Here is a 27,276-nt window from a genome sequence, read left to right as displayed (position 1 = left end):
CTCCACATATGCAAAAATGTCATGTAAAGCCCACTATTGTACTTACTTGCTCCTACAGGTGCTTAAGCTTGCCACATAGGCATAAAGTATGATGTGGCAAGTTAATCAAGAAGAGAGAGACAAGTTTGGTGACCCAAGGAAGAAACGGTGCTAAGCGCGTGTACCTAGGTGAAAAGATAATTTTGTGTCTATAGCTAATTAAATGAAGCAAACTTAGCAAAACCATTTCATTGGAAGAGGTCACTCCTTGGCAAATGCAATAAATACTAGTACTCCCCGTGTCCCATAATATAAGAACGTTTTTGGCACTACACTAGTGTCAAAAACATTCTTATATTATGGGACGGAGGGATTACGAAGAAAGAGATAGAGAGAAGTAAAAAAATACACTTATAGCCAACCTTATAGCCAAAACCTTGTTGTAGTATGAGTGACTAAGTGATGACTATGTATGACATGCCAAGATCAGATAGCCTAACGCACCGGCCGTGTTAAATCTCCAAGGGCGCGACCGCACGAGCGACACGACGGTCATGGTATGCGCGACCACGATACGGGCTGCTGGTAGCCCTTGGATCTGAGATCAAACGGTCGCATGCTAAGTTGCTAAAAATTTGCAGAATAACCCTATAGGATAGGATATTCACCCATAGGTCTAGAATCACGCCATGCAATCGTTCGATCTCAGATCCAAGGGCTCTCGGAAGCCCGTATCATGGGAGAATGGAAAGCCATTGCCCTGCCGTTCGCACGCTGGCAGTTCGCTCCTACTCGTCCCCGCACGTCCTTCAATACTACGGCGGTTCACTCCTAGTCGTCCCGTCCATTCACATTACGACAGTTCCACTAATCCTAACCCTCCTGCCAAATCCATGGGGTCCCAAATCTCCCTGATCGGTGGTGAGTACAAGGTTAGAACCATCACCGGCGATGAGTTCGACGTCATCTACACCCATTCTTCCGCGACGGTGAAAGGATGCCTTTCTCGCTTCAGACGCATGTTCGAAGACTCAGATGATGAGTGGGTCGCTGGGCTAGATGTTGAGTACACCACAGTCTTGGGATGAGAGAAGGATCTAAAGGACGAAGAGAGGAAGAAGCCCGCCGTGATCCAGGTTTGCGTGCATGACTTATGTTTGGTCTACCACATATGCCATGCCGACGTTGAGTGCCATGATTTTAAGGACTTCCTCGAGAGAAACCTAGTCAAATTCGTTACTGTAGACTTTGGTAACGACAAAGAAGTCCTGCGTCGGATAGGCCTCGTTGTAGGAAACACCTTCGACCTCTAGAAGAATCGGCTGGTGTCCTCTCGTCAGCCTTCAATGCTAACCTTGGCAGGAGCCATGGTTCATCCTTCGTACGGTAAACTGGAGAAACCTCCATACACGTTTCATCGTCATGCATGGCAGCAGAATGTACTAGATTTAGACCACATGCACTACACTTTAATGGATGGCTACCTTTGCTTCAATATCTACAAGGGTTGGATGAAGAGCAACAGCCAAGTGTGCGGTTCAAGCAAAGAAGTATTGGCCAAGAGGAAGAGGGACAAGGACGAAGTCGAGGACGTGAATGAGGACTCCGAGTAAGGTGGCAGTGTCGTTGCTCATGGTGGTTCTAATGCAGTGTCTACCGGAATAGTTGCAAAGTTTAATTTCAGGTGTGCTTAATTTAATTTGAGCGGTGTGTTGTGTTGAGCCCCCAGCAGAACTATGTTATGTTTCTTCTTGTTACTTTAACTCTTCAGTACGTACATACTAGTATTTCTTACATTTCATCTTTTAGTTGGTATAGTACTACCACTCGTTTCTTCACATTATATACGTACAATATATATGGCCAACATCATATAGCCAGCAGTTTAGTTGTCAAAGAATTTCAGGGTGCTTGGTTTTGTCAAAGAATTCTAGGGTGCTTAGTTTTATTTGAGGGGTGGGTTGTGCACTTGTGCTAGACACCATTATTGTGACATGCCTTTTTAATAGTACTATATGCATAATTTGGCGATGAGCGCTCTCTATATGTACCACCTTTTTTTAATTTCAAGTTTTGCTCCATGGCGCAATCCATCGATACTACTATGGTACAAAAGTGGAGTATATACATTTTTTAAAGGCTAGAGGGCGGGCCAGTCTAGCTCGGTCGGTTTCACGAGAGGCGAGGGCCTTTGTGATTTGACGGCTCATTACTGCTGTCAAATCAAATAGTACTGCGCCACCCGCTGCACGCCCGGCGCCTCCATTAAACCCCTCCGTTAAACCCGCATGCAAACCGAGAATCCTACTCCGGCCACGCGTCCATTCATGAGCGGGACGGAATTAAACGCAACACAAGCCGAGCTCCTCCCGTCCGCCCTCAGTTTAAACGAGGCCAGACACCGGCCAAGCTCCTACCATCCGCCCTCTATTTACACGAGGCCAGACAGACAGCGGGCAAGAATCGCACCCCTCTACCGCTCCCCCATCTCCTCCTTCACCATTTTCTCCACTCTTCCGATGAGCCATTCTCCGGCATATTACCCGGCTGGGTGGCCCGCCGAGCCCTCCGGATACGAGCGAGGCCGCTCGGTGCTTCACCAACCTCTCTTGGCCCGACAAAGCCAGTTGCCGCCCCAAGCAGGCACGTGGTTCAGCAACTCGCCGCTCCAGTTCAGCTCGATGAGGAGTGGTGAGTTGCTCCACGCCGGCACGGCGGCGAGCACGCCGGTGCGGGCGCCGTCGCTGCCACGTCGTACCGCGCCACCAGTGTCTGCGGTGGCCGCGCCTCCCGTGTCTGTGGGCGCGCCTCCCGTGCCTGCGGCAGCGCCATGCAGGCAGAGACAGAAGCCGAGTGCGTGGAGAGCGATGAGTCGGTGGCCAGCTTCTCCGTGTCCGCCGCCATCATCGAGGAGAAGTAGAACATGGGAGGCTGCCGCCACTTGGGACCCATGAAGGCCACCGCTGAGGCGCCGACCGCAGATTCAGGTGGTTTCTTTGCTGCTTCGTCTCTTCCGAGGACCTTCGTCGACCCCGCAAGTGTATGACGGACATGAGGAAGACAAAGGGATCCGCGGGCGGCCATTTAGAACTAAAATAAGTCTAGATACAACAATTTCTAGGACAAGTATTTCCGGACGGAGGGAGTATGAATTATAGAAGAGAGACGGATTGGCACCTCTTAGTTCATGTAAATGTAATGAAATCCATCATGTTTATATGAAGATCCAGCTTTTTTATATGAAATCCTTCCTGCTTATATGAAATTAGTCCGTGTTTGCACGAATTTCATCTGGTTGGTTAGAGTGGTAAAAATGTATGCTGCTGGCGTTTGATGTCGTCCTCCGCTTAAGGAAGCGGGAGGAAATTTGCCGGCTGCCGTTGGAGATGCTCTTTATGCTGGAAATAGTAGAGTGACATCCAATCCATTTGAGTTAATTGCATGTATGATTGTCCCTCTATAAAAAGTTAATTGCATGTACAGTGTACACGTGACTTGCAGGGTGGCTACAACTTCGTACAGAAAGTTAAAAAGAAACAAGTGCATCCTTAATCTTGTATTCTAAGTACTCTGTGGGTTCCACTGTTAGTACAGTAGTGAAAGAAGTATATATTAAATAAGTAGATTAGTATATAATATAAAAATATAAAGTTAAAAGACAGAATTCTAACTCATGTCATCGCGTTGCAAGCATCCGGCGCTAACCAGCCCAGCACATTTTTGTTGTAGACCATGCTGGAGATATATCTCCATGTCTACTCTTATATATACCCCATTCATTCCTAAATATTTGTCTTTTTCAGATTTCAAATGGACTACCACATACGGATGTGTATGTAGACATATTTTAGAGTGTAGATTCACTCATTTTGCTCCGTATGTCTTTTCAGGAAGGGGTCAGATTTGTCCTTGATTTATTTATGAGGTATCCAGATGGCACTGCACCGCCAAGAAAAGAGGGTAACATCAAAATTATGGACTACTTTTTTGAGTATGTTGGTAAGGTCCGGTCATAGTCACTTGTTGAAATCTCTCAAAAGACAAATACTCCCTCCGTTCGAAAATACTTGTCATCAAAATGGATAAAAGGAAATGTATCTAGACGTATTTTAGTTTTAGATACATCTCTTTTTATCCATTTTGTTGACAAGTATTTTCAGACGGAGGGAGTAGAAAACAGAGTTGGTGATGATGGTGTGCGTGCCATCCTGCAATATAGGCCGTCGGATTTATATCTAACGGATGGGAAAGAAACTATGGCAATTTTGCAAAAATATACCCACATGTCTCTCCACGTTCGCAAATAAGGCCTTCCCTCGTTCAACCTTTTCTCTCACAAGATAAACTACTCATACAAATGCATCTTGATGTTCCGTGCAACGCACGGGCAGCTAGCTAATTTCTTTTAAAATAGTTGTTGCGATAATTGGGTTGAAGTGATATATTTTATGTCTGCCCTGAATGATTTCAGATTCACTCTTAGTAACAAAGAAAAGGTTGCGTTGTTAATTAACAAAAAACAAGGTGAAAACTATCACATGAGGCCGGTAAAAACAAGGCACACTGGGTTCAGCGCCATCGTCACTACAGCTGTGCGCGCGCGAGAAGTATACATATCGAGGGGGCTACCGAGCGAGGCACCGAGACACAATGTTTGAGAGAGAAACCAATTGACAGATTATGATCAGATCGAGTTGTCACCCTTCTGCTGTCATTGTTGGGGGGGGAGGGGGAGGGAGAGAAAGACGTATCGAGAGTGTGCGCGATAGGCACGGAGGCACATCTAGCGAGTGTGTGTGTGTGTGTTTGAAAGAGGAGTAGATAGATTATTATCAAGATCGATGTGCCACCCTACTCCTTCGGTGCCGGGTAGTGTGTGTGTGTATGTTTGAGAGAGAAGCCAGTCGATAGATTAGTATGAAGATTGAGGTGTCACCCTACTCCTTCGGTGTTGGGAAGTGTGGGTGTGTGTGGGGGGCAGTGACACTCACATATCTCTACTCTTATAAAAAAACAGAGTTGGTGATGATGGTGTTCCTGCCATCCTGCAATATAGGCCATCCAATTTATATCCGACGAACAGGAAGGAAACTATGGTAATTTTGCAAAAAGATACCCACACCCCTCTCCGCATTTGCAAATAAGGCATTCCCTCGTTCATCCTTTTCTCCCACAAGATAAACTTCTCATACAAATGCATCTTGATGTTCCGTGCAACGCATGGGCATCTTGCTAGTAGGGAGAAGGAGTTTGTGTGACACATATCTAGCTATATTAAGGGATAGGTAGATAGCATATGTGTGAGAGACATTATTATACTTTGAGACATTAGTGGCTGTGGGTGGGCGGAATTAAAGGGGTGGGCGTGTTAGACATAGAGAGCGTGTGTGTTTCTGTGTGTGAGACTTGTAGGACGGGGTAGAAAGATGAATTTAACCCTGACAGAGGGAGACAGATACACGAAGTGCGCGTGTGTGATTCTGATGCCCACAGGGAAATGAGATATGTATGCGTGTGAGAGAGATTGCACAATTCATTCATGTATCACTATCTAGCAATCAGGGATGTGCATCGCTTGAGCATAAGTCAATATCTACTTCGTAGCGTGGCCAAAGGTACAATATCGATTCAACGCTATAAAGATTGGACACTCACATATCACATTTTTTTCTATTTAAATAAACCTTTTTAGTTGTGCATGCCAAAGTTACACTGATGTTTCTTCAAACAACCAATGTAGCTATCATGCACATGCACCATTGTTACTCTTGCATTCAAATTCATTAGTCTTGGATGATTGAAGTTTCTATTTTGAAGTAATATATGTAATATTCATATATGAATTCAACGGGTACGCAATTTATGAAATGGAGGCTATGTAATCATATGAGGTAACACTTTTAAGTAGCTGACTACAATATCCATTTCTTTTTGTGCGCCTCTACACTAACACGTCAATGCATTATGTTTAAAGTAAATAACCAATGGCACTAAATTATCTATTTACACGAGAAATACATAGGCTGAGCGTTTGATCCCTTTTTTGTGAACGCGCCACTACACCCGTACAATTGGCCGCGCCCGTGTGAACGTCCAAGTTATCGGCGCATCATCCCGAGTTATTGTCTGTTTTTCTGGGGTGGACTTCACACCAGTTATTAACTGCTGGCACGTGCCCCGTGTACATAGTCTAGCATGACCTTCCTGCTAGCACGGTCCAGAATTAGTTGAAACCGGATACGAACGATCCCGCGGGCGGCAAAATCTCCCGCATCCTTCTAAAATTTCCGCCACCTTAGTCTTTAGCATGCGAAATCCCCCTTTTGTCCTTGGTGCATGGAGACCAACAGTTACAATACCGCCCTCATCTACATGATAGGTCGGGGCTGCTTTGGTAACTTCTGGTTCCCCCACTACACGGCACCCCCATTTCCTCTCCCCCTCCCGCAAAAACGACTAACTCCACGGCACCAGAGCATCTTACATCACGTCGTTCGTACTTCATCGCCCTTTCTCCCCTCCCCTCTCGAAACCCTAGAATGCTCATCCACCGGATCTGCTTCTGCAGCCGCATCTACCCCTCCCACCTCCCCTAGAAACAAGTAGACTGCTCATCCACCACTGTACCACAACCCATTCAGTGACGGCCTTGTCCACGGTGCCGGATCTGCTTCGCCGGTACTCTCGTCAACCGACGCGCATCTGCAGTGGCTCATTCGTACTCCCCACCGGAGACGCTTCGTCCACACCCCCCGGAGCCGCCCCACCGACGCCCCCGTTGACGGCTTCTGATCCTCTTCGTCGACACCTTCCTCAACCCTAACGGAGCTTCTTCTCCGACACCTTCCTCAACCCTACCGGAGCCGCTTCGCCGACACCATCGTCAACCCTACGGGAGTAGCTTCGCCTATAGCATTCTCAACCCTACCGGGACCGCTTTGCCAACTCACAAGTCCACGGCCTCAGATCCGCTTCCTCGCACCCCCATCAAACCTACCGGAGCAGCTTCTGATGCCCCGTCCACGGCCGCAGATCCGCATCGTTGACACCACACTTAACCCAACCACCGGACCAGCTTCTGACGCCCCGTCCATGACCGCAGATCCGCATTGTCGACAACATCCTTAACCCAACCACCGGAGCAGCTTCTGACGCCCCGTCCACGGCCGTAGATCCGCGTCGTTGACACCATCCTTAACCCAACCACCGGAGCAGCTTCGCCTACGCCCTCGTCCACGGCCACAGATCTGCTTCGCCCACACCGTAGTCAACCCTACCGGAGCCGCTCCACAAACACCCTACTCGATGGTTCTAGATCTCCTTACCGGACCCCGACAGGCAGCACAGCATCATCACCCTCGACGTTTCTAACCTAATTCCCACCGTCTGGAGAGATACCAAGCACCCGCCACAGCCTAGGTACTTGTCACATTTAAACCCGTCCAACATCACCCGCCCGATGTACTTCAAATATACTAACCGGTCGCTGTTACCTGTTATGTAGGTGGAAAAAACTACAAGGACGATGTTTCTTCTAGATCTAACAGCTTGGCCAACCCAGATCCTGGACTGAGGCATTGCTATGATCTTGTAAGCGCGTCTCTCTCTCTCTCTTGTATTGTTCTGTGCCTGCCAGCGTGCTTTGCTATGATTTTCGACCAGTAGTCCCTTTGTGCAAACAATGATTTCTACTACTGACTGCTAAATTAGATATGTAGATGTCATACATGATACTACCTCGTACATCCGTTCCTAAATATAAGTCTTTCTAGAGATTCCACTATAGGCTACATACGGAGCAAAATGAGTGAATCTACAATCGAAAATGCTTCTATATACATCTGTATGTGGTCCATACTGGAATCTCTACAAAGGCATATATTTAGGAACAGGGGCAGTACATTACACAAAATCGTAGGTGGCATGTAGGAATTCCAGTGCACTACATTAGGCTCCCTTAGAGTGCCTGCTAGTCCAGCATACAGAGTCATGGCTAGTTTATGGTATGCACACAATCGTTAATTGGTGGTTTAAATATGCGCAAGGGATATGCAATGTAGTATCATGTAGAGATGTCTGAAATTAGCCGTGTCAACTTGCAGATAGGGTTACACAATGAAAAAGTACAAGATGTATGTGGCAATTTCATGGAACATCGCAAAAAAAGGAGAGGTAGCGGTGAGCCTATACAGTGTGCTATGGTACGTCACTCCTCCATTGCAATCATCGTGACATGTTATATGTATGCCAGTTCTATTAGCCAAGTTTCTTAGGGACAGTTATTACGCGTTATCCTAAGAAAATAAGGACTTGTGAATATAAGCTCCATGTAATAAGCCAACCAGTTCTTTTCATTGCGTTTTCAGCTTATCTTTGGTATGATCAGTGGAAATTCTAGATTGCATTATATTTTTTCATTTTGCTACCATTATGGAAATTAATTTGACTTGCAAACATCACAAATTGGACCCAGTGCAGTAATTAATATGATAGGAAAATAGACCATCACTATTTGCTCAAAATGCAAATACAAAGATACCGTCTACTTGGAACAATCTACTTTGGTCAATGTTTTCCATAGAGATCCCAGTGCCTAATTTAAATGAAGAACGCATGACCCACATTTAAATGAAGAACAATTATTTATTGAAATTTGATGGTTCAAGTGGATGGTTATTATCGTATAGCAGCACCACCTAAAAGCATCATATAGCAGCAGCAGCTCATCGCAACTCATCATACAGCAGCAGCAGTCTGCAATTCATCATATAGCAGCAGTAGTTCATAGAAATTCATCATATAGCAGCAGCAGGAGTAGCTCATAGCAATTCATCATATAGCAGCAGCAGGAGCATCTTGTAGCAACTCATCATATAGCAGCAGCAGCAGCTTGTAGCAACTCATCATATAGCAGCAGCAGCTCATAGCATTTCATCATATAGCAGTAGCAGCTCATAGCAACTCATCATACAGCAGCAACAGCTCATAGCAATTCAACATATTGCAGCAGCAGGAGCAGCTCATAGCAATGCATCATATAGCAGCAGCAGAAGCAACTCATAGCAATTCATCGTATAGTGGATCAGAATGACAATTTGGCAAAAAAAACAGAGGAGATCCTCACCTTGTTGGATGAGCTCATCCTTCAATAGCACCTCAAGGCCATGGCCTGGGAGGAGGGGAGGGGGAATAAGGTGCCTTCTACCGTAGTGTGGCATCAGCCGTAGTTGTGCAGCGCCCGCCGGAGTAGTGCGTTGGACGAACCACAGTGGAGCAGCTGCTGGAGACCATGAGAATGAGGGGCGGCGCCAGAGGGACGAGCAGCCAGGGAGATTTGCTCCTACCCGCCAGCCATGTAGCCTAGCTGGACATAGCATCGTCGAGGACCAGGCCAGATGGGACCAGTAGCGATGGCTCGCTGGAGGAACCCTAGTGCTGTAGGCAGGGGATCGAGGTCGAGGGAAAGGGGAGAGGAGATGCAAGCGGGTAGGGCAATGAATGCTTGCGTGTTTGTTTTTACTTGAGGGTCAGGTGTGACACGGGCGTCAACAGTTGCATTTTGAGTGTAATATAGGCAGACAATAGAGTCATTTCACTATTCCCCATCCCTTCAAATTTTAGTGAGGTTCTACCCGAAACACCCCCCTCCAAAGCGAAATTAGTTAAGCCCAAGCCCATAACTCAAAAATGACTTCTTTACATCTTTTATGGCTTATTTTGACAATATGCCCTGAAAAGGCGGAACCAAACTGGCCCTTAACCTGCAATTCAATGCCCCTTAAATCTGGTCAGTCAAGTGATGGTCTTTAAGCCTCCTTCTTTGCTTCTTTTCTTGATATGTAAGATTTGCTCACACATTTGTTCAATTACTTGTTTGCATCAGCCAGCCATACTAGGACTGTTTGCTTTGATTACTTGCTATTCTTGACCTAACACTCTAACAGAGCTTGTCAACAATTTAAACACTAAGGGCTACTGTAGTGGGGCCTTGTCTAACTCATAGGTGACATAAAGGTTTGGCTGTACACTACAGTAGGCTCTCCAAGAGTACCTGGAGATCCAATTCGAAGGTATGCCTAGTTTTTACATAGTGCAGAATAGTAAATTCTCATTTTATTGTGTGCAAGTGCAAGAGATGTGGCATGTTTCATTATGTGGTGTTGTTTTATTGTAATCTCATCCTTTTGTGTTCACAGACTGGAAAGTACGCATATTTATCTTCCAAGGAGACGAGTAACTAGTTTGTGTCACCTTGCAGAGGGGGTGCAATGAAGATAACATTGAGGATTTCCAAGTACAAGATGTTAGGAAGGAGCCTTGCAAGAGAAGTAGGAGCTGTGCTGAGCCTCTTCAACCTGCTAACGTAAGTCACTATATGCAACTCAACAGTTCAATTCCTTGTTTGTTTCAAGCATAGTTAATTTTCTCTTTTCAATTGCTTTATTTGTCCTCAGTTAATGAGATGCCCAAATAATCATGCCTGATGTTCATTACTTGTATCACTATTAGTTGACATAATTAAAGGCCTTACCATTTAATTACTCTGCCGAAGTGTGCCTGAAGCTTTGAAGTCTATTAACCAACTATTATTGCATGAGGCTCACAATCTAGTTTATACTATGCTAATGATTGCATAGTTTTGCCTGCTGTAGTATGTTTGTATAAAACCCTCTGCTATTAATTATGCTCCCTAAGACTTTAATTGAGGCACATAATGGCCAACTGCTTGCTTACTTATACGCAACGTGTTGTCTAAATTTGTAACTTGTCTGTGTTTTCGATTGGGCCCTAACATCATGGTCCTCCGATGAGCTAAGAGGGATTTCTGTATGCAGGCTGCACAGACCATCTTTTTTTTATAATTTTTAAAATATCACCTGCTTATGCTTCATGATGTGTAACTTGAAAGTGCGTTATATCGACTAGAGGGGGGGGTGAATAGGCAATTTTTATGGAAGTCTTCAAAACGTGGAAGTTATGAAGACAAACAGTAGAGATATGCCTATTACTATGCAGCGGAAGTTAGACTACACTAGGCAAGCCATGGTCAAGTATCAACAGAGTGAAAGCACAGTGACAAATAGCTGTAGTGTAATAAGGATCAGGTAGGAAGATACTATGAAGCCAAACAGATCATACACTCATGTTGTGAAGACAAAAGATAGAACAGACACGCAATGACTTCACAATGAGTGATCAGTAAGTAAAGGAAGTGAAGATGAAACCAGTGACTTGTTGAAGACAATGATGTGTTGGACCAGTTCCAGTTGCTGTGACAACTGTACGTCTGGTTGGAGCGGCTAGGTATTTAAACCTTAGGACACACAGTCCCGGACACCCAGTCCTGAACACGCAGCTCAGGACACCAAGTCCTCACTGTATTCTCCTTGAGCTAAGGTCACTTAGTCCTCGCCCAATCACTCTGGTAAGTCTTCAAGGTAGACTCCCAAACCTTCACAGACTTCGTTCACTGGCAATCCACAATGTCTCTTGGATGCTCTGAATGCGACGCCTAACCGTCTGGGGATGCACAGTCCTCAAGTGTAATAAGTCTTCAGATCACACAGACAAGAAGACTTAAGTGATGCCCAATGTTGTCTGGCTCTGGTGGTTAGGGCTTTATCCTCGCAAGGAATTCTCTTTCTCAAAGGCTTCGAGGTGGGTTGCTCTCAAACGACAGAAGCCGTGCACTGAAATCTGAGCAGCCAACCGTTTATGGTTGTAGGGGGTGGGCTATTTATAGCCACTTGGCAACCCGACCTGATTTGTCCGAAATGACCCTGGGTCACTAAGGAACTGACACGTGTCTCAACGGTCAGATTTCAAACTCTCATGGCAACTTTACTTGGGCTACAAGCAAAGCTGACTTGTCCGGCTCTGGACAAGATTCGCTCTCATTGTCTTCACTCAAAGACATAGGTTTTTGGTTTAGCCATCACTTCAGTCATTCTGACTGGTTCTCCTGGACCCCACTTAACAGTACGGTGGTTCCTATGACTCAACACAAAAGAAAAATAACTACGAAAGATCTACGTCTTCGAGCTCCATAGGCTTCATAACGTGTCTTCTTTTGTCATAGTCTTCAATATGAATATCTTCATATACCACCTTTGACTTCAATGTATTCATACATTTTTAGGGGTCATCTCTGGTAGTAAAACCGAATCAATGAGGGACTTCTACCTGTGTTATCCTGCAATTCTCACAAACACATTAGTCCCTCAGCTAGGTTTGTCGTCAATACTCCAAAACCAACTAGGGGTGGCACTAGATGCACTTACAATCTCCCCCTTTTTGGTGATTGATGACAAACTAGTTGAAGTTTTCAACGGGGAATATAATCTGTGAAATTTGTAAGGGAATTGTCTTCATAAGTTGCAAGGGCTCGCCCTGAAGATGTGCATACAAGTAATTTACCTTTGGAATGCAAATGCACATGGCAGGTTGTACTTGTGGAGATCCACTTCAACTTATGATGACAATCCACTATGCATGTGAAGGTATATGAAGATAATGACATGTATAATGGAAAATGGACGTCTGCAGAATGAGATAAGTGCGGAATTTATCGTCGCACATGTGGAATTTATCTTCGCAAAACAGGGTGGCAAACAAGTAGCAGATGACCATCTGGTTTAAGTGTTACAACTCATAAGAACCAAATGTAAAACGAGAGTTGTAAGCACGAAGCAAAATATAACAAAACATAAAGCACCCGCCCATATGGACCCGCTTGAAGACTATCAACCCATATGCTTCTCCCCCTTTTGTCAGCAAGGACCAAAAAGGTTTGAAGACATAGAGCGTCTACTCGTTCCCAGGAGCGGCAGGGTCGTTGGAGGTGTTTGGCAGTGCAGAAGAGCTTGGAGGTGCTGAAGCAGGTGGTGGTGAGGTAGCATCGTCTTCTTCATCAATGATTCTGGCAGTGACTGTGGCAGCAGATGAAGAAAACTCAGAGTCTTCAAGTGATGGTGTGCTTCGCATCAGAGCCCTTCTAGGAGGTGTGGTGTCAAACTTGAATCGCTCAGTGAAGCCATCCTCTTCAAGTTCAGCTTCAGTACACATCATTGATAGCCCTTTCCATGGACGACGACAGGTTTCATGGGTAACGAAAGCATTCTTGGTGGCAAGATTTCGAAGACGATTAACATCCACCAAGAGGCTTTTCATCTGACGCTTTATCCAGTCATGATGCCTATCTTGTTTTTGATGAAGGGCCACAAGAAGCTCTCGGTCATTGAGAACACGAGCGCGCTTCTTGGGTCTTGAAGCAGTTGCACTGTCAGTGGCTTCAGTTGAAGCAGGGTGTGGTGCACGTGTAGTGCCAGCCAAAGGATACACCCTGGAGATGGCTTCAACACCTTCAACATTCTGAGTGAAGCTCTGGTGTTCTGCATTCTGAAGACTCAAAGGTTGCTTGGCAGGCTCAGGATATATAGCTTCAGCAGAGGTATCCACATCTGGCAAGAAGATCCGATGGTTGCGGGTTGAGGGCTGATATGAGATCGCAGAGTGAAGCTTGATCAGTCTCATTACCCAAGGAGCATAGAAATTCAAACCAAGTAAATCTGAGCCTGATGCAGCTAGTTGGCGTATGAAGAAGTCCTGTGCGTTGAAGCATTTGCCATGAAGGATACAAAACAGCAGAGTCTTCATTGCACCCTCGATCTTGGCATTTGGAGAGTGCCCTTTGATAGGCCAGAGAGTCCGCCGGATAATGTGATAGATGGTTCTGGGCAGGTACTCAAAGTCTTCAACGAAGAAATCTGTTGGATAAGGAGCATCGTGGGGCAATTGCTTCATCATTGAGAGCATCTGACTCATATTCGGTTCAAGCCTCTGGAATATGGTCTCAAGAGCTTCAGTGTGCAGTGGACAGCCCTCCTCGAAGAATTCGCCAGGAGTGGGCAGACCGGTGAGCTCAATGATATCAAATGCATTGGCTTCGTGATGGACATTGCCGGTCATCCACTCCAGGGCCCAAGTCTTCGGATCTCTGTTGTATCCTTTGATGTGGAGGGTGGCATAGAATTGCAGCAGAAGCTCTTCATTCTAGTGCTCTTCATCAGTTACAAACTGCAGCAGACCCACTTGCTTGAAGCAATCCAATGCTTCCTCTAGACAGGGCAGACCAGCAATAGCTTCAACATCAAGGCACTTGTGAGGGAAGATGCGACCTTGGTTGTATAGGATGCATGAATAGTAGCTACGCTGAGGATAGCTCCAGAATCTATCTGATGAAATCCTTTCCCTTGAATAGGGGTTCTTGGAGCTGTTGAAGAACGTATTATCTGCCTTGAAGCTGTTGATGTTAAAGGATCCAGGTGCTGATGCAGGACCTGGGAACCTCGGCAGCGGTGGGACTGGCTTCTGGACATGAGGCCTGTGCTCAACATGGTAATCAAATTGAGGACCTACAGCAGACTCAGGAACAGAAGTGTCTGGATTAGTAGCTTCGCTGTCTTCTGAAGCTTTTGGTGGGGAGGGTTCCACATTGGCTTCAGTGTTGGTTGTGGCAGCCTCAATATTTTCAGCCTCCGCTTGACTAGCTGGAGGATCGGTCACAAGCACGTTCTCCTAGAGAACTGCTTCTTGGTGGAGCATAGGAGTGGGCTCTTGTGGTGCTTCTTCTACGGCTGATGCAGCCGGAATGTCTTCAGCATAGACTTGAGGCCTTGGACCTTTGCGAAGCCTGCGGAATGCAGACGATGCCTGTGGGGTTGGAGTGGGCTGGGCCTCATTGTCTTCTTCCTCTTGAGGGCGATCCGCCCATGAGCATCTTGTGCAATTGGCGTCAGAGGACGACCAATGCTGATGAGTTCGTTGTGTTCATACTGAGGAAGGGCTGCATCATCTTGTACATTGTCCTGATGACCAATGTCTTCAGCAGCGATGGGGTCGGCTGCTGGTATGTCTTCAGCTTCAGGAGCCTCTATGGAAGCAGGCTCATGAACTGTCAGTTGTCGTTCTGCGTCAGGATAGACGACAGAAAGGGGTTCAACCATCAAGGGCTCTGTGGGAGCAGCCCGAGCTTTCTTGATCTTTCGCTTCTTCTGAGTGGGGGCAGAAGGAGAGGCTTCAGAGTGTTTCCGCTTCCTGGCTTCAGCCTCTGCAGTTTGCGTCTTCTTGAGCTCTGAAGCGGTTGACCGGCTCTTTGGCTTCGAGCCAGTCGTTGCAGTTGGGAAGACAATTGGAACTGCTTCTTGCCTTGGTGCCTCTGGTTCAGCCATAGCAGGCTTCTTCTTCTTCTTCGCGGCCATCTTGGGGTCGATGCCAGGACGCCCAGGTGCCTTGTGCTTCTCGGCCTCATTATAGGCCTGCACACATCTGTCTGCAAGAGTCTTCATTCTCTCCCGCGAACCTTGAGCTTCTGCATGCTTCTTCAGAAAGTTTTCCTTTAGTTCGTGCAACATGATCTTGAAGCTCTTCACTTCTTGTACGCTGAGCTTGGCCATATGCTTCTTGAACTGAGCCTTTTCATGATCAATTTTCTGCTTCGGTTCAACAATGCGCTGGGCAATTGCAAGTTATGAAGCAATAGCGCCTTGGAAGGCGACGCTGAGGCCAACGGGCAGCTGCAGATCATCGAAGCTGATGTTTGGTGTGGCAAACCATTCGTCGATGAAGTTGTGGATGATGGCGACATCAAAGAGAGGCAAATTGTTAAAGATTTCAGCTTCTTCTTTGCTCTTGATGAGCTGCTCGAGAGCGTCATCTCCAAGATCTTCATCACTTGACAGATCAATGGCTTCGCTGCGCAGAATGTCAGCAGCTGTGAGCTCTTTGCCGGTGTGTGGCTGAGGCATCTTGGCCTTCTGGGCTTGGAGACACGGGATACGTCTTCAGACTGCACACTGTCTTCAGGAGGTGAAGTTGCCAATGGCTTCGCCCTTGAGACTTGTGGTGAAGGGGCCGGCTTTGAAGCTTTTGGCTTCTTTGACTGCTTCGGCTTCGGCACAGCAGGAGCTTCATCAGACTCAGAGTCAGCTGGAGGGTCATTCACGGCAGTCCCTTGGACTAAGATGCGGGTGATGAGGCCCTCAAGGTTGGCATACGGACCGATGATATTGGGTTCTGCGTCGCGTGTGCCATCTGCCCCTGGTGTGGAGGGACCAGGGTTGAAGTCTAACCCAAATTTCTTCTTGTTCTGCTTCGCTGATTGTTGGGCAAACTGGAAGTTGCGCTTGAACAGATTGTCGTCACGACACCAGAGTAGTGACGATGGATGTCCATCATCAGGCTGTGGCCCACGAACCATGCATGGATAGAAGCTTTGGGCAATAGCTTCATCTCTGGACCTGGGTACAAGGTTCTTGTATAAGATGTCTCCCCACGGTCTTTTGATGGCACTTTTCTCAGCATACTCTTGGGTTGTGAAGCGGTATTTGAACCATTGTTCTGCCCAGTAGCGTCGAATCCATTGGGTTCGGGTCTTGCGCTGCCCATAATTCTCTTCAGGATCTGTTTTATACATTTCTGCCAGGTCTTCAGGCAGATCTTTGGAAGTTCCTCCACGTCGCTGTCTGCCCCCCTTCCTTGCTGCTGCTTCTGAAGCCATAAACTTTAACTTGAAAGGCTTCAAAACTTTCAAACGCTTCAAAGGCTTTCTTTTGCTGGACCAACAGGAACTGGCTTCAGGAGAATTTATGTGATGCTGTAGGAATTCTGCAAATGAATGCAAACTATGAGAACCGAAGGATTCTCCCACGGACATGTACCTGTGACAGCATTAAGGTGCGAGGGAAGGGGAAGAGGTCATATGCATTCTCAGAAGGTGTTGAAGATTAATCAGTTTAGAAGACATTGACCTCATCGTGCGAAGACATTCACTCATAGATAAGAAGTTGGTTCCAGATTTGTACGAACCCACAGATCAGTACAAGTGAGGAATCTAACTACTTCATGAAGCACAAGTGAATATACTAGGCATGTTATGAGATGCAGATTGAGAGATCTAACTTGTGTGAAGAGAAACTTCTTATGGTAGAAAGTGACAGAACCATGAGATCAACAGGGGCTGTAAAAAGAAGTCTTATTTACCACACTTGGAACTGCTAGACGGAGTGGGAGATGATGCCGAGAAGTTCAATAGTCCATGCCCTAACTTGGCGACGGAAGACACCTACGGCGACGGCGGAGAGGATGATGTCCGCGATCGGTGTGAAGACGGCGTCGGAGAAGTTGCGGCAGCGAAGCGCTTCGTCGCCGGCGTCGTCGAGAGCTAGCGGTGGCGCTAGGGTTCGTGCGAGGGTGGAAGAAGGAGATAATGACCGCGGTAAGTGTGAATTTATAGGCACAGGGGCGGCACTGTGCTATTACACAGGTGCCCCTGGCGATTCGCATCTGAGGAACGCATGGCCAGTTTGCGGAAGTTTGGGGTTTGTTCCACGTCCCATGCACGCCTGGATTGTCGGGCGGTCGTTCCTGCTTCTCCGGATTTTATGTGGAGGAATGAGCATTGAAAACGGACTTTATGGTTGTCTCTATATCTTCTACTGACAAGGACGCAGTGAAGACATTCGACAGTTTCAATGAATGCATATGACTTAGAGAGATAGAGTTTGAGATAGAAAGCATAGAGAAGTTTGGGGTCCGATCACATTCACTTAGTTCAAAAGATTCAACACGAAGACATAGCTATAAGTGAATGCTGTAGAGGATAGAACACTAGTATATATATATATATATCTATAATCAACATAGTGAAGATAATCATTAAAATATGTTCGAAGCCAAACCAAATGTGAAGACATTGCAAGGTAACGCCATGAGAGAAACACTTCAAAATGGAACATTTGGTGGTGGCATTACCCACCGTATAGGAAGTATTAGACCCAGACACGGCGCACAATTATCGTGGCGCTCCGAAGTCAAATTCCACATTAATGTATTCACACTTAGAATGTATGTCTTCATTGATTGAAGATATACTTCACTTCGTGTGTTGCACATCTAAGTCATCAATATGCATAAGGGTTAGGATGTGTGCCTGATCACAGGACATTTGAGGATTCCAGGATATTTAGCTCACACCGTAACTTGCAAAACCTCTTCTCATCCAAGGGCTTGGTGAAGATATCTACCAATTGCTCTTCAGTGTTAACGTGTATGATATCAATGTCTTCCTTCACAACATGATCTCTAAGAAAGTGATGACGAATTTCAATGTGCTTTGTCTTCGAGTGCTGAACTGGGTTGTTGGCAATCTTGATGGCGCTTTCGTTGTCGCAGTACAGTGGCACTTGCTTCAGATGAATGCCATAGTCCTTGAGTGTTTGCTTCATCCACAGAAGCTGAGCACAGCAAGATCCAGCAGCAATGTATTCAGATTCAGCAGTGGAGAGAGATACACAGTTCTGCTTCTTTGAAGACCAACATACAAATGATCGTCCCAGAAAGTGACATGTGCCTGATGTAGACTTGCGATCAACTTTGTCACCAGCATAATCAGCATCCGAGAATCCAACCAAATCAAACTCTGAGCCCTTTGGATACCATAATCCTAGAGTTGGGGTGTGAGCCAAATATCGAAGAATTCGCTTCACAGCTAAGTGATGCGACTCCTTTGGTGCCGCTTGAAATCGAGCACACATGCAAACACTAAGCATAATATCTGGCCTAGATGCACATAGATAAAGTAAAGAACCAATCATGGAGCGGTATACCTTTTGATCGAACTCTTTACCATTGTCGTCAGGACCCAGATGATGTTTGGCTGGCATTGGTGTTGTGAAGCCCTTGCAGTCTTGCATACCGAACTTCTTCAGGCAATCTTTGAGATACTTCTCTTGAGATATGAAGATGCCATTGCGTTGTTGTCGTATTTGAAGACCAAGGAAGAACTTCAGCTCCCCCATCATGGACATCTGATATTGCGCTTGCATCATATATCCAAACTCTTCACTGTACTTCTGATTTGTGCAGCCGAAGATAATGTCATCCACATATATTTGGCACACAAATAGTTCACCATCATATGTCTTCGTGAAAAGAGTGGGATCTAGGGAACCAGGTATGAAGCCTTTGCTCTTCAGGAAATATTTGAGTGTGTCATACCAGGCCCTAGGGGCTTGTTTGAGGCCATACAGTGCCTTGTTGAGCTTGTATACCATGTCAGGATGTTTTGGATTTTCAAAGCCAGGCGGTTGTGAAACATACACTTCTTCGCAAGGGTGTGGAGGTTCCTCATGCCAGCATGCCCAAGCCTCCGATGCCAAAGCCAGCATTCTGAAGCTTTTGCAAGAAGACATACTGCAAGTTGTGGCCCTGCTGAGAAATCTACCACATACAGATCATCTTTTCGATACCCTTCAAACACTAGAGACTTGTCAGATTCCATTAGTACAAGACAACGATATTTTCCAAACATTATGATCATGTTCAAATCACAGAGCATTGAGACAGACATTAAGTTGAAGCCAAGGGATTCAACAAGCATGACTTTATCCATGTGTTGATCCTTTGAGATTGCAACTCTACCTAGACCCAATACCTTACTTTTAACAGTGTCAGCAAATGTGATGTGGCTCTTGTCGGATGGACATAAGGTTGAGTCCATAAGAAGGATTCTTTTGCCAGTCATGTGATTTGTACATCCACTGTCAATAATCCATTCTGAAGACTTTGAAGACGCTGGTGTCATACCCTACAGTGCAGTTAGGGGGATAGGCTTCACGAAGAGAATTGTGAAGCAAAAACATTTGACGAACCAGTGGGTTATGAAAACTTAGATCCAGATTAGGACTAATAGGGAGAGTAGCATGCGATTCAGGAACGAAGTACATAATGATGCCATTCGGGCATTTTATCTTGCACCCTACAAGATTTTTAAGGTCCCCATCAATAGCGTCAGAAGATTTTGGTTTTCTGCCGGAGACCTTTCCCTGCAAAAGAGAGTTAAGCCTTCTTAACCACCCACATCTTCAAGGGTGGCTTAGAAGCAATAAGTCTAAGTGCAGCATCTGAGAATTTTGGCTTTGAACCCTTAGCAAACAGTCTTGTAGGTGGACAATAGTACTCATAAGAATAAGCAGAATAATTTTTGGTCATATGAACATGACGGTTTGATGAACCGCTCTCATATACATATGCCTGAGTATGGTTTCCCTGCAAAACATTTGCGTTAGTGTGACTCAGGTGAGTCCTCTGTTTGTGTGAAGCCTTTGGACCGTATGAAGCCTTTGGTCTGAGGTTTGTCTTCTTTAAGTGAGGTGTCATGAAGACATTCACAGGAAGATTTTCCAGACACTTTTTCGGAACCCAGATCTTCTTCATAGGCGGTCCATTCCTGCAGTTAGTACCAATGTACCTGGCAAACACTTCACCGTTCTGATTCATAAACAGTATATAGTTTGCATCAAAGGATTCATCAATGATAATGGGGTTAGCACAAGTGAAGCCAGATAAATTGGATGGATCTGTTGAAGGTTCCTTTGCAGCAACCCACTTGGTTTTGGGGTACTGCTCAGGTTTCCAGTAAGAGCCATCTGCACTTATTTTCCTTACGAACCCAACACCCTCTTTCCTAGGGTTTCGGTTCAGAATCTACTTCTTGAGGACATCACATAATGTCTGATGTCCTTTAAGACTTCTGTACATCCCTGTTTCAAGCAATGTCTTCAACCTAGCATTCTCATCAGCAATAGCAGTGGTATCCTCAGCAGAGGGGTTAGTTACCACATCAACAGTTGAAGATATTGCAACAGTAGTAGCAGCGGAACATTCACAACAGAGGTAGCATTATCATGCTCAATGCATTTAAGACATGGTGGTTCAAATCCTTCCTGACCGGAACTGATCTGTTCGGCGCGAAGTGACTCGTTTTCCTTTTGAAGATCTTCATGAGCCGCTCTCAATTTCTCAAGTTCTTGCTTCCTTTGAAGATAATCATAGGAAAGCTTTTCATGAGTTGTTGAGAGAGTATCAAGACGATCTTCAAGTTCCTGATACTTAACGTGAAGATTTTTTATGTCTACAATTAAGGATTCAGATCGAGTCATTTCAGCACCCAACAGATCATCGCTTCTGTCTAACAGTTTTTGAATATGTTCCATGGCCTTTTGTTGTTCAGTTGCAATTTTAGCAAGTGTTTTGTAACTGGGTTTTGAATCACAATCAGAGTCATCGTCACTGGATGTTTGATAGCGAGTAGTGCGTGTGTTTACCTTGGCAGCGCGTGCCATGAAGCAGTAGGTAGGAGTGGAGTCATCCTTGTCATTTGCATCGGTGTCGGTGATGAAGTCATTGTCTTCAGTGTTGAAGATGGACTTGGCGACGTATGCTATAGCCAGACTTGCAATGCCAGAATCAGACTCCTCCTCAGACTCCACCTCTGCCTCCTCAGACGCGGATTCCTCCTCAGAATCCATTTCCTTGCCAACAAACGCACGTGCCTTGCCAGATGAGCTCTTCTTGTGTGATGAAGACTTTGAGGAAGACTTGGAAGAAGACTTTGAGTATTTCTTCTTCTTCTTGTCGTCAGAGTCATATTCCTTGCTCTTCTTCTTCCTTCTGTTCTCATTGTCCCACTGTGGACACTCAGAGATGAAGTGTCCAGTTTTCTTGCACTTGTGGCATGTTTTCTTCTTGTAGTCATGAGCAGAAGCTTCATCATTCCTTGAGCTTGATCATGAAAACTTTTTGAAGCCTTTCTTCTTGGTGAACTTTTGGAACTTCGTCACAAGCATTGCAAGTTCCCTTCCAATGTCTTCAGGATCATCAGAACTGTTGTCAGATTCTTCTTCAGATGAGGAAACAGCTTTTGCCTTCAAGGCATGAGTTCGCCCATAGTTTGGACCGTAGATATCTCTTTTCTCAGAAAGCTGAAACTCATGTGTGCTGAGCTTCTCAAGTATGTCAGATGGATCGAGTGTCTTGAAATCAGGATGTTCTTGAATCATCAGGGCTAGGATGTCAAACGAACTATCAAGTGATCTCAGCAGCGTCTTGACTTCTTCATGTTTGGTGATCTCAGTAGCGCCGAGGGCTTGAAGCTCATTTGTGATGTCAGTGAGTCTGTCAAATGTGTGCTGGACATTCTCATTGTCATTTCGCTTGAAGCGGTTGAAGAGATTGCGAAGGACACTGATTCTTTGATCTCTCTGGGTTGCGATGCCTTCATTGACCTTGGAGAGCCAGTCCAAGACCAGCTTGGATGTCTTCAAGGCACTCACACGGCCATACTGTCCTTTGGTCAGATGACCGCAGATGATATTCTTGGCAGTAGAGTCCAGTTGAGTGAACTTCTTGACATCAGCAGCAGTGACACCTTCTCCGGCCTTGGGAACGCCGTTCTCGACGACATACCATAGGTCGACGTCAATGGCTTCAAGATGCATGCGCATCTTATTCTTCCAGTAGGGATATTCAGTTCCATCGAAGACGGGGCACGCAGTGGAGACTTTGATTATCCCTGCAGTTGACATAGCTAAAACTCCAGGTGGTTAAACCGAATCACACAGAACAAGGGAGCACCTTGCTCTAATAGCAATTGAAAGTGCATTATATCGACTAGAGGGGGGGTGAATAGGCGATTTTTATGGAAGTCTTCAAAACGTGGAAGTTATGAAGACAAACAGTAGAGATATGCCTATTACTATGCAGCGGAAGTTAGACTACACTAGGCAAGCCATGGTCAAGTATCAACAGAGTGAAAGCAAAGTGACAAATAGCTGTAGTGTAATAAGGATCAGGTAGGAAGATACTATGAAGCCAAACAGATCATACACTCATGTTGTGAAGACAAAAGATAGAACAGACACACAATGACTTCACAATGAGTGATCAGTAAGTAAAGGAAGTGAAGATGAAACCAGTGACTCGTTGAAGACAATGATGTGTTGGACCAGTTCCAGTTGCTATGACAACTATACGTCTGGTTGGAGCGGCTAGGTATTTAAACCTTAGGACACACAGTCCCGGACACCCAGTCCTGAACACGCAGCTTAGGACACCAAGTCCTCACCGTATTCTCCTTGAGCTAAGGTCACTAAGTCCTCGCCCAATCACTCTGGTAAGTCTTCAAGGTAGACTCCCAAACCTTCATAGACTTCGTTCATTGGCAATCCACAATGTCTCTTCGATGCTCTAAACGCGACGCCTAACCGTCTGGGGATGCACAGTCCTCAAGTGTAATAAGTCTTCAGATCACACAGACAAGAAGACTTAAGTGATGCCCAATGTTCTCTGGCTCTGGGTGGTTAGGACTTTATCCTTGCAAGGAATTCTCTCTCTCAAAGGCTTCGAGGTGGGTTGCTCTCAAACGACAAAAGCCGTGCACTGAAATCTGAGCAGCCAACCGTTTATGGTTGTAGGGGGTGGGCTATTTATAGCCACTTGGCAACCCGACCTGATTTGTCCAAAATGACCCTGGGTCACTAAGGAACTGACACGTGTCTCAACGGTCAGATTTCAAACTCTCATGGAAACTTTACTTGGGCTACAAGCAAAGCTGACTTGTCCGGCTCTGGACAAGATTCGCTCTCATTGTCTTCACTCGAAGACATAGGTTTTTGGTTTAGGCATCACTTCAGTCATTCTGACTGGTTCTACTCGACCCCACTTAACAGTACGGTGGTTCCTATGACTCAACACAAAAGAAAAAGAACTACGAAAGATCTACGTCTTCGAGCTCCATAGGCTTCATAACGTGTCTTCTTTTTTCATAGTCTTCAATATGAATATCTTCATATACCACCTTTGACTTCAATGTCTTCATACATTTTATGGGTCATCTCTGGTAGTAAAACCGAATCAATGAGGGACTTCTACCTGTGTTATCCTGCAATTCTCACAAACACATTAGTCCCTCAGCTAGGTTTGTCGTCAATACTCCAAAAGCAACTAGGGGTGGCACTAGATGCACTTACATAACATTTTTTAAAGTGACGTGTAACATTATTATTAGTCCTGTTTTGCCATGTAGTACAAAATAGTGTCTTGTTCGCTTCACTGTTGTAACTATATTTTTGCCCTAGTCATGTGTACTTAGAGAAACATTTCAGGATGAAGTGACATCAACACAAAGATCGGCGAGCAGTGCGGCATGGCCGTTACCGAATGATTATGGATTGGAATTGGAATGTGCTGATGTTCTCGAGCATCAACCAGAGGTGGAAAGACAACGTGTACATGATTGTCAACGTATACTCAACAAGTTGAGACTGGACATGCAGGTATTAGATGCAGGAGTCAAAAAAATGAAACAAGACACTGAGGTAACCATGAAGGAATTGGAGATTTTGCAGACTGAAATTTGTGCTATCTGAATCCGGCCAATCCTATTTTCTGAAGAGATTATAGTTCAAATGGAGTTAAGTTGATGCGCGTCCATGATCTATGAGCTGTATTTGCCCAGTGTATGTAATTTGCTGTTCGTGTATGCTTTATTATCACCTGTGCCGAACCATAATGCCCAATGGGTATAATCGGCTGTAATTTCTTTATTGTATAGTGTAGGATTATTCTACCTTTCTATGCCTTGTTCTCTTTGTTGTATAGTGTATGCTTTTTAGAGGTGATAGTATTGAGTAGGATAGTTCTTTGAATATGCTATATCGTTCAAACGGGGGCCAACTCGCCTGACCATGGCCCTTCACGGGCCGTCAGATCCATGGGCCTTCTACGTCTCGTAGGATCCATGGGCCTTGTACGTCTCATAGGATCCATGGGCCTTGTACATCTCGTAGGATCCATGGGCCTTGTACGTCTCATAGGATCCATGGGCCTTCTACGTCTCGTAGGATCCATGGGCCTTCTACGTCTCGTAGGATCCATGGGCCGCCGACTAATTTATGGGTCTTGTACGGGACTTTAATGGGCCGTATACGGGCCTTTAATGGAAATCGTACGTTTTATGGGCTGACCACAATGGGCCGTTAATAGGCCATATTTGTTGATGCTATGAAAATGGCCCAACAGACTAACGGTCCACAAACGGGCTGACTGTAACGACGGGCCGAATTTGGCCCGCAAGCAGAAAATGACAGTAACGGGTCGTAAGTAACCGAATGCTGCAAATGAGCGCAAGAATAAATGGGCCCCCAGAGTACCAAAAGTTAACTTGGGCTGGAAACGGCCCAACGGAATAACGGGCCGTTAATGGGTATAAAGTGATACGCTGTTCATTACGGGCCAGTTTCACCACGGGCCGTTAATGGGTGTAAAGTAATACACTGTTCATTACGGTCCAGTTTCGGCACGGGCCGCTAAAGGGCCAAGAGTTACAAAGGGCCTCATATGGGCCGAAAGACGTCATGGGCTATACATGGGCCAGAAGTGAAAACGGGCTGGAATCATATTGGATGGCCCAGATGACGCTACTAGGCCTAATTCGGATAGGGCACAACGGGCCTTGGGTTAGCGGGTTGTAAATGGGCTATATGCGAACATGCCGTTAACAGGCTTTCCATGGGCCGGCCCACCAGCTTTTGACCAATTCGAACGGGCCGGCCTTTTAAAAGGAATGGGCCACTATTGGGCCGTGCCACGTGTCGACGTATCATAGGCGCCTTCTGTCCAGTGAGTGGATGACATCTGTCCCAACGATGAGCCGAGACGTGTTTCCTCTAGCCAATGATGATTTTACACGTGGAAAATCCCCATTGGTCGGGGCTATTAACGGGTTATCGGATCCAAAACCCGACCCGATAGCTTAACGGTGTTCCGTTACGGTGGATGCCACGTGTCGGTCACCCTTGACGAAAGCACTTCTGTGACGCGCGATTTATCATCATGGAAGTGGACACTTCCGTGATGATAATCTTGGTAATGTCATGGAACACTTCTACGACAGCACAGGTATGACTATCTTGATTCTGTCATATATTTGTCATGGATGTACATGCATGACAAAAATGCGACCTACTGTGACAAACACGTATCATCACAGAAGTGTATTTTTTTGTAGTGACTTCACCTCGACACTTTGTTGGATCAAGAGTTCGAGGGACATCATCGAGCTGAACATGTGCAGAACTCGGAGGTGTCGTACGTTCGGTGCTTGATCGGTCGGAACAAGAAGAAGTTCGACTACATCAACCACGTTGTCAAACGCTTCCGCTTTCGGTCTACCAGGGTATGTGGACACACTCCCCCCTTCTTGTTGCTATGCATCTCCTAGATAGATCTTGCGTGAGCGTAGGATTTTTTTTGAAATTGCATGCTACGTTCCCAACAATTATTACGTCTTAGATCATATAGATCACAAGAAAGGTTAAACAGGCCAACAAAAAGAAAAAAATGTGATTAATAGATTAATCATACCAATGGGAAGGAAAATGTGATTATCCACAAGTATAAGGTGTATATCATTCTCAAGAGCAAGTAGAGCGGGATAAGCATGACAGGTCTTCAAGCACATAACCCTTTAAATAAAAGGGGCAATGAGAATTTGTAGCAATCTGACCTCAAACAGTCAAATCTCTATGCATAAGTGTCATCCTTGGACCGGTAATGCTGACACACACAATACTTAGAAGGATTTATAACAGAGTAGCAATCACAAACTTATTACATCGATAGTATCAAAAGAGAACTTAATACAATGATATGGCTTAAGTCCATCTAAATAAGATTACAGTGGAAGGCTTGGAAGATAAAGTGAGTCCATCAACTCCAATGGCATAGCTGAGTGCATGACAAATGACCTAGCGCACCTTACTCTTCGTTTGAAAAGTCTGCAACATGATATGTTGCAGCCCAAAACGGGTCAGCACATGGAATATGCTGGCAAGATAACACAATAGAGCAATGAACAAGTAAATACTATCACTACATGCATACATGGCTCGTGGAGGCTCTTTGGTTATAATGTTTTTGTGAAAAACCAATTTTTCCCTACAACAAAGGAATATATTTCATTTAACTATCATGGTAGTTGATAAACATTGAGAATGGTAACCCCATCTCAATCCCAATTAAAACAGTAATTAACAACCCAATAAATTAATTTAGAGTGATGGGATCAAAATGATAATCCAAGAACCAGATAATCAAGATGTCCATGACCGGGGACACGGCTAACCATGATTAGTTTGTACACTCTACAGAGGCTTGCGCACTTTTCCCCCATGAGACTCGATCTCCTCCGTTGGATTTCTCGCACTGCATGGTGTTTGAGAAACGGATGATCGAGACACAATCATTCAGAAACATTAAATATTTACTCTGGGTTGACAGTTACACCTACTTTCCCCTACATCTGCTAGCCCACCACTGAAAGTGGTCATGAAACATACTCAAATATGCTAGATCCCATAATAGCTTGTGGCTGCACATGGAAGTTTCTAGCATGAATAA

The sequence above is a fragment of the Triticum urartu genome, chromosome 4A (assembly GCF_056163025.1).
Source record: "Triticum urartu cultivar PI428250 chromosome 4A, HENAU_Tu73, whole genome shotgun sequence".
Lineage (NCBI taxonomy): Eukaryota > Viridiplantae > Streptophyta > Magnoliopsida > Poales > Poaceae > Triticum > Triticum urartu.
This window is presented reverse-complemented; position numbering follows the sequence as displayed.